Here is an 8,939-nt window from a genome sequence, read left to right on the forward strand (position 1 = left end):
GGAAGCGTGGCTGGACGGCTGGTTCCTGCCGTCTCTCCGTTGCCAAATCCCTTCCGTCCATGCTTGCCGCGGCGCATGGCGCGAGTCCCCACCTGACAGCCAGCCGCGTGTGCACAGGGCCAGCGCACAGCTTTCATCACCTGCATTTATGTGACGGAGCAGCATCTGGAAACCATCCAGAGCGGAGGAGCGACAGGTTTTATCCCCCACCCAGGCTCGGAATCCAATTTCACAACCGTCTGCCAGGAGCAACGCGCACGGAAACAGGCCCCGTCCCGCTCACCGTCGAGTGTGCACTTGGCGGCCACAAAAGCCAGGCGGACGGGTCGCTCCGGCAACGGACTGTCCGCTGGCACCACCGCTTGAGGCATCCCCCGTTCCTGCTCTCTGGGGGGGAGGCAGCCAGAGAAAGCTGGGGCTCCCCTCTCAAGCGGCCGGCACTGAGGGGCCCGTGCAGCCGCAAACCTTCAGCAAGCCACGTCGGAGCGTGCAAGCGGGCCCAGCCGCGTCCCCACATGTCGTGTCAAGGTGCAGAAGAAGAGCCCTGGCTGCGGCCCCCGTGCCCAGAGGCCTCCCACTCGGTGTGGGGCGGTGCCCTCTCCCGCTGGCACGCCCTGTGCCTGGCGCCCAGGAGTGCTTGGTGCCAGCCCGGTGCACGCCATCAGGACTGGCTGCCAGGCCAGCCGCCGCCAGTGCCCAGGGGCCCTTTGCTGCCCCAAGAGGCCGGTCTTGCCTGCCTTGGAGTGTGGGGCCTTCTGCTCAGCTTCTGGGGCCCAAACCCGAGGAAGGAAGCACACTGCGTTTCAAAACTGCTGAAAACAGAAAAGTTTGAGCGGCGGCAGCGATAACCGCATTCTTGGCAGGCCGCTCTGCCCTGACCTTCGCTTCCCAGCCTGAAGAGTGAAGTGCGAGAGACGGGGAGGAATGTGGCAACTCATTTGCTGCGCGCCTGTGAGATGATAGCTGAGGGCCGGGCGTGGGGGAATGCGCGGGCGGCGGGGGCCTTCTCCGTGCCCGCTCGCGGAGGGCCAGGCGGGGCCAGAGGGCTGCTCTTCTGGGGCCTTTGGAGCCATGCGGGGCCGGCCAGGGCTTGTGCTCCACTGTGGGGAGGCCCGTCTCATGGAAGCCCCAGTCGCTCCGGCCACGACTCCGGGACTGCAGCGGGCCGGGTGCTGGTGGGAGAAAAGTTGGGGAAGCGGGGTGGGGAGGAGTCAGGCTGCTTCAGCACTCTCTGGAGGAGGCTGTGGCTCAATGGGAGCCGCCCTCCTGCGATGGGGGGGGGGCACGATGGCCACCTTTGGAGGCAGCTCCCACACAGCACGCTGCTGCCGCCGCCGTCCTTAGATCTGACCCCTGCCTTTCTCCTTTCAAGGCGGCTTACTGGGTTCACCGCCTCTCAGTTTTCATCCTCACAACAACCCTCGGAGGTAGGCTGGGCTGAGTCTGACTGGCCCAAAGCCACCCAGGGAGCGCCTGGCCAAGTAGCGACCAGGCCGGGGGTCCCAGATTCCCGGGCCTACACAACCCTGCGCTTGCCCGTGCCGTGCTTGCTCCGACCAGCAGCAACGACGAGCGCCCAGCCATCCTTCCACGGCATGAACAGGGAAGACACCTGGCCCGCCGCGGTGGTGCTCAGCTGGGTTGGGGGGGGGGGGGCACAAGCAGCCAGGGCAGCGGGCAGCAGGGCAGCCTCCGGTTCTGGCCAGACTCCCCGCCACCTGTCCGTCTGCCTCGGTCCTGCTTCCACATCTCCCAGGGCCTGCAGAAGTGCTGGCTACAGAGCCATCCCCACTGCCAGCCGGCTGTGCTGCCTGGGCTCCTGGGCCCAGGATTCAGAGCATCTGGGGGGCTTGGGCTGGGGGGGGGGCTGTCCCAGAAGGCCCCCGGCTGCCACCGTGTCATCTCTGAGGCAGCCCCTGCGAATGCCCCGTCCGAAGCAGCCCGCAGCTGCCAGCAGGCCAGAAGCCCCCACGCTCGGTGCTCCTGGGTCCCAAGGGGGGCTCCCTGGGCAGCCGGGGGCAAGGTGGCGCCTTCACGCGGCAGAGACGGATGTCTCACGCCTTGTGCCAGAAGCCACTGAGAGCGGCCGGCCTGGAAGACGAGCGGCTCCCCCAGTTCCCACCCTGGCCATTTGCCGCCTGGCCAGGCACCAACTGGCACAGGCGCCACACCCAGAACCCTGCGCAGCTGCCCACCCTGCGGAGTAGAGACCGGGCTCAAGGCACTCCTGTCCAGTCTGCCTCTCTGTGTCAGGAGAGACCCCAGGGAGCCGCTCCCCCTCCCCCAGGCCGCAAGGGCTTCGTTGTACCAGGGCCAGGTGCTGGGCTCAGCAGCCCTCAGGGCCAACCCCCAGGCCACGCCAAGCAGTGTGTCCGGGCGTCCCACACACAGCGGACTGCGATCCATTTGACTCCAGCGACCCCTCGCACGGCACAGAGTGACACTGAGCTGATGGGCACACGGTCGTGCCCGTGCCCCGAATGCTGACCTTGCCCCGGCAGAACCTGAAACCCACCACAGGCCTCACTCACAGCCTTTGCTCCTGACGGTTTGTGGCCCGGCCCACCTTTTGGGGAGCCCACGGGCGCCGCCCAGCTTCCGCAGGCGTTGGCCAGAGCATAAGCCTGAGCCGTGCTGGGCACCTCCTGGCGAGCGCTTGTGGCATCGCCAACACACCCTCCTCCCACTCCCAGCAGTTTTAAAACTGAACGTCACTTCCCCATTTCCTTCATTTCGCTAAGTATCACAAAGAGGTGAAAAACAAAAAGCCCCCGCTCCCGCCAGCCACTTTCCTAGGGAGCCCCCGTCCGCCTCCTTCCCACGGAAGATGCGCCATCAATCCAGCATTTGACTGCCAGTGCGCCATGCTGCTGACACCAGTGGCAAAGCTGGCTTCACACCGCAGGTGAAGACCCACCTGTGGGCACATCTGTTTCCAGCCCTGTTTACGCTCATCCAGGGCTTTCCCTCCTTCTGGTGCAGGCCGAGCCGCTCCGCCCCCCCCCCCCCCCGCATCCGCACTTCCTCGCGACTTGCTCCCAGGCGCAGCTTCTTGCCCAAATAATTTGCATCTGCTGAGATAGCACATCTGTAATAACTGAAGAGAGGCCACCACATCAGGTGTGGGCCGCTTTGATTTTGACAGAAAACACGCCGAGGGTGTTTTCCTTGCTTCCCGAAGACCCTCGTTCTGAAGGGCCGGCTCAGGCAGAAGAGTGACGGCGAAAACGGGAGGTGTTAAGTAGGCTGCCTGGTGGCCCCCGGCCTCTGATGCGGAGGTCCCAGGCCGGGGGGCCGCGGCGATTGTCCCAAGAGCACCTCATTCATCAGTGTGTGCCGGGAGCGACAGCAGGCCAGGGAGGGGCTCTGCCTGCAGGTGAGCATCACACCCTGAGCCCCTCTTCAGAAGGCTGGAGGTGAGCAGCACCTGCGGGGAGCTGTCAAGCCCTCTCTACCCTACAGCGCCCCTGGGGACGGGCCCTCCCCAGCACGCCCTGCCAGGACAGCTGGCCCAGCCCCTGGGCATTCAAGGGAGCCACAGCTGTGGGGTGGCATGAACACGAAGAAAACAGAAGATGGAGGGAGTTTCCTTGGTGGAGCCGGTTCGTCTTTGTGAATGCCAAGTCTGGCATGATTCCGCCAAGGGGGCGTCCGCTGCCCATCCGATGCATCCGTCCTCCCAAGCTGCCACTGCAGGCTGCCTGAAAAGTTGGGAATCCCCACAACACTTGGAGAATCCATGGCAGACACATGCTCAGCAACCATGTAGCCCTGCTCGGACTTCCTGTGAATCAGTCTCATCCAGAGAGGCAATAGGCACTTACTGCTGCTGCTGGATGCCCGCACGGGCCCGAACGATGTCCTTGGGTTCAGCCGGAACCTTCTGTCATGCCAGGCAAGGCCAGTTGGCAGCTTGTCCATGTCTGGATTACCAGAATCAAAGTGCCAAGCAGAAGCACCTTTAAGGTTTAACTTTAACATTTACCTGGGAATAAACCTCAGGTGGGTAGAAATTCAGGCAAACATGCCCAAGTTTGCGCTGGTTTTAGGGGATGCAAAAATGTGCGACTGCAGGAGTGTAAGGACGTGACAAGCTACTTCTGGCCCACTGCATGGGGTCCCTCTCACCCTCCATCCTGCTTCCAGCCAGAGGATACTGGGGACCCCAAAACAAGCACAAAGGCCACCTCTGCCTGGGAGTGCACCTAGGTCCATGTCTGTCTTGCAATGACCTCCCTCAGGACATGTGAATGGCCAGGACCAGGTCAAATCGCCCCCTCAGGACTGATTCACACGTGGCACCGAATTCTTCCATTTCTGTGTTGCCAGCTGCCCCGAGAAAAGGGGGCCCTGGAGGGTGGCTCAGAAACGCATTCGGCCCATCAATCAATCAAAGTGGGGACTTTGCGTGGGCAGTGCTTTGATATGGAGACCGGCCTGGTGCCATTTGGAGGGAGGACCAGACGGGCTCCCCACCCCCTGCAAATGCTGTCAGAAGGACTGGGCAGAAGGATCCCCTTGACACTTGGCTCTGTTTGCACGCAGCCGAGCTGTCCAGACATGGCCAGAAGCTGCTTCGACAGCAGCGCAGGGAAGGCCCAGCTGCCGGTTTCCTCCATGAGGAGGAGAGCACTGGGATGGTGGGGGGAGCAGGTTGCCAGGGTGCGCAGGCTCTGCGGATGCCCCCCTATGCCAGGGATCCCACCAAGCCAACAAGCAGGAGCAAAGGTTGGAGCCAGAGGTGTGTATTCTTTGTACTAAACTAAGTGGACTCCTACACACTAAGTAAATCGCACCCCTTTGTGGTAGTCAGCAGCATCTTGCATTTGCTTGCTAGGCAAGACGCTATGGAGAGCCCTTCTCTATCCCGCTGTTTCTGGGGGTTTACCAGGAATTGTCCTCATGATTTCAATCTGGTTGTGCAACCATGAGGCCTAGCGCCTTGCCTATCTTAAAACTGGAAAGCATGCCCAGAAAGATGCTTGGGTTCAAGGCCGTGGGGAGCTCTGGCAAAGAGGGCACTCCTTGGCAGGGGCCTTTCCTTTGTGCCACAACGCTCCCGCTCCCCCACATCCGTGGGCAGGGCGAAGCAAGACCCTCTTCGAAACACGGGAGAGCTGCTGGCTGTTGCGGGGCCACCAGGGCAAAGCTGGCCAGACCAAAGGCCACCTTGGCCTAAAGCAGCTCCTTCGGGTCAAAGCCCCCCGTCCCCAGCTAACCCGAGTCCCTCTGGAGTGCTGGAGCAGCGGCGTGCTTCCAACTCCCGGTCAGAGAGGAAGGGTCTTCTTGCTAGCAGAAGTTTGGGAAAGCTAGCTTACGCCAATCAGGCTAGCCTGCAGAATCCTTAGCTAGTTCACAGGGGCACAAAATCCCACTGAGAATCAAACCAAGCGGCTCATGTCCAAGGAAAGTCGTCCAAGGGCCAAACACGCCGCTCTTCCATTCTGTGTGTTTTCCTGATTAAGCTTCAAGGGTTTTCAGCCACCAGCCCGTTCTGTTTTGAAACAGCTAAAGCGCCTTTTGCCAAGGGTAACAGAAGCGCCTGCATTTGCACCCATGCAATCAGATGTGGTTGCTAACAGGGATGCAGTCTCAGAAGCGCTGCCAGATTTAACTAAAGAACAATCAGAAAAAGATGCGGCTTCGTTAAGTCTTCCCGAGGATGTTTGCGGATTAGTTGCATCTGTGCTGGGTTACCGCAGAGACCAAGGCGGCATCGCCGGAGGAGGCCTGCCTGGCTAAGTCCCACTGAATGCAGCAGAGTCTACCTTAAGTAGACCAGCGCCGGATGCCTTCTGTGGGCACACTTGTGTGGAAGTTCTCCTGAGCGAGCAGAAGGCACTTATGCAGTCAAGCCTTCTGGTGGGTCATACCTTCGGAGTCATTTCATATCCTGAGCATCATGTGGGGAAGCCACATCTGCCATATCCACAGAAGCATGGAAAAATTAGCACTTTTCCCATCGTCTTCTGAAACAATCTATGGTTGTCATTGCTCTTGAATGGTCAAAACTCAAACAGGATTTTTACATTGTTAATAGTGATAGCAAGTTCAAGAATTTTGAAAGAAACTGAAGGGAAGACAGCCAGCGTGGGTCTAACACAGGAACATGGCAGGCCGCAGGTTCGGCTGTGGCGGCACCTCCAGGTGGGGCTGGAGAAGCTCCTCCCAGGAGTTTGCATTGACAGACCCGAGCCCGGGGGCCCCAGGGTGCTTGGGCTCAGGGCACTCTGCTGCTGAGGCCCACTGGGAGCCCTGGGGAGCCCGGCACGAGAGCTTGGCCCCGATCCCACCCAGCTGCCTCTGTTTGGCAGTGCGGGTCTTCCTGCTAGCGGCGATGCGGTTCCGCACCCGCCTGACCCTTCCGGGTGTCCTGCCCGGTTATCCTGCCTCAAGGAAACTGCACTGCCCCTTTCTGTCCCAGAGCTTGACCCCCGGCTTGTCCATGGCCACATCCTCACCTGCCTTGGTGCGGACTTCTGGTTCCTGAGCCTGGCCTGTTCCGGGACTTGCCCCCACGCACAGACTTCGGCCTCCGCCTCCCCTCCCCTTCTGCTGCCCGTCCCTCACTGCCTGTGTCCTGGCTCAACAACGTTGGCAGGGTTTATCTATGCCGTGGCCTGCTCAGGGCTTCGGGATGAGCCTGCCCCTTCTGGCTCCAGGAGAGCCCTCTGGCCGCTGCAGTGTGCCTGACCTCAGCCCCAAATCACATCCTCCCCACAGACTCCAGGCTGCCCCACTCAGGGCTTGATTCCTGAGTGAAGCCCAGGGGCCCCGCACACTCTTGGGAAGCCACGGTGCTGGACCAACCATCTTGCTGCCCTTCCTGTGACTGCTGGGGCTCCTGCGCAAAACAAGTCCTCCTTCCCGAGGGGACAAAACCACAAGGATGGGAATAAATTCCATAAGGAACCTTAAAATCTTCAGGCCATTACATAAACACAGCTGCATAAATGTTGTGTGCTCTCCCGCGCAACGACACACACACCCACACACCCAAACACGTGGGGATTTGAAACAATTAGCAGACTTCCCTACTTTGCAAATGTCTCTCTGCATTCCCCTTAGTTTGTTTTAGAGAAGGGGGAAACATGGTGAATGGAAGGGAAGATGGCCTTTCCCCTTTAGGACCATTTGCTTTTCTGAATCTATATATTTTGCTGACATCCTGAGAGGTGGAAGATATATACAGTTCTAAGCTTGTTTGGCACTGAATGCTTTATATTGAGGGACTCTGCACATCAAAGAAATGAAGCTGTCATTGCCTTAATCCGGCCCATTTTCCCCGAAGGAAGGCGCTCGCAGCCAACGTCCATTCTACCCCTAATCCTCACCAAGGATGAGAAAATGTTGATGGATACAGACACTTCCACAGGGCTTATTGGATTTTACAAACTGTCCAACATCATTATTATCAGTTTGGGGACAGGCCCAAGCCCCCCCCCCCACACACACACCCTTCCTTTCTTTTGTCCTTCCGATTGGACTAATTATGCGGCGACATTTTATCAAAGCATATTTCCACCATGAGAGCCGCAAATGAGCGTGAGGCGCTCTCCCCTTCTGCCTGAGCTCCTTGGCGGAGAGGCCTCTCCACGTTCGCTCCATCAGCTCACCCTGGACACCCTTCTCTTCCGGGGCCCCACGCCCGCCCCCTCTGCGGCGACCGGCACAAGCAACCGGCCCTCGTGCCCTCTCCGCCCCGACTGCCACCCTCCTCCCCGTCCCCAGGGCCTCCCCCCATGCCGCCTCCCAGGCAGAAGGGGGCACCGCCAGGCCTCCCAGCACAGGGCTGACCTTCCCGCCAACTTGACGGTGCCACGCTTCTGGCCGCCATGCCTCAACGGAGCCAGACCGCATCTCTCTGGAGGGAGCTGCCGGCTGGCGAGTCGCCGACACGTGGAAGAGCTCACTTCAGTGCAGGCTCACACTGCAAACCTTGGGGCTGCAGCGCCCGGCGGAACGGCTCCCCCAGCCTCCAGGCACTAGGACCCCCACTGCAGACCTTCCTCTGACTGCCACCTCCCGGCGTGGCCGCAGCACCGCCTTCCCAGCAGTGGCCCCACTAAGGAATCTTCCCCCCGCAGAGGCTCGCCTGGCCCTGGTATTGTCCCGGCATTGAGTGGCCTATGATGGGACCTGCCAGGGTTACAGTCAGTACAGTTTTGATTGAAACAGTTTCAGTTGTTTAAACTGTTTCCAATTTTGTATACTGGAATATTGTACTTCCTGCCTCCCTGCCTGGAGGAAGTGGAGGGCGCTTCTAGCTGAGGCAAGCGGGAGCAGCGGGTCACCAACTGCCCGGCCAGCCATGCTGGGGTGGCCATGAAAGAGGCGGACGGGGAAGGGGTGAGGAAATGACCCCCGGGAAGCCTGCTTAGTGAGCTTGGACACCTTCCACTCTAACCAGCAACATACGCCCCAGAGAGTGTCCTGGCAGACAGTACCTCCATAGTGAGGAGGAGGAGGAGGGGAAGAGGAAGGTTTGGAGACTCCCAGGATGGGCCGCCCCCGCTCCGCCGGGGCCCTCCAGCGCCCGTCAGCCTTCCCGAGGCGGCTGCCTCCTCCGGGGAAGGGGGCTGCAGCGGTCCCGGTAGCCTTCCGCCGGCCCAGCTCTCCGCCACGGCAAGCGAAGGAGGCTCTCCTCCCGGGAGGGGGCGGGCTGCTGCGACGGGCGCGGAGGAGCCGTCCGGGCGCTGGGGCGGCCACCCTTGGCGACGCGCGGCCTCTCTGCCCGCGTGCGCAGGCTAGCCGCAGGCCGGGACTCGCCGGCACACCGGCCGAGCACCGCAGGGCCCGGACGCCCCTTCCGTCCGGCCCCCGGCCTCGACGGGGCTGCGGCAGCCCGCACGCCGCCGGCGCCAGAGAAGCGGCGTCCGCTCGGCCGGCGCGGCGCGGCGCGGCGCGGCGCGGGAGGCACGTTCCCTGCGCGGAGGGCG

The sequence above is a fragment of the Varanus komodoensis genome, unplaced genomic scaffold (genome assembly GCF_004798865.1).
Source record: "Varanus komodoensis strain SLA01 unplaced genomic scaffold, ASM479886v1 scaffold33, whole genome shotgun sequence".
Lineage (NCBI taxonomy): Eukaryota > Metazoa > Chordata > Lepidosauria > Squamata > Varanidae > Varanus > Varanus komodoensis.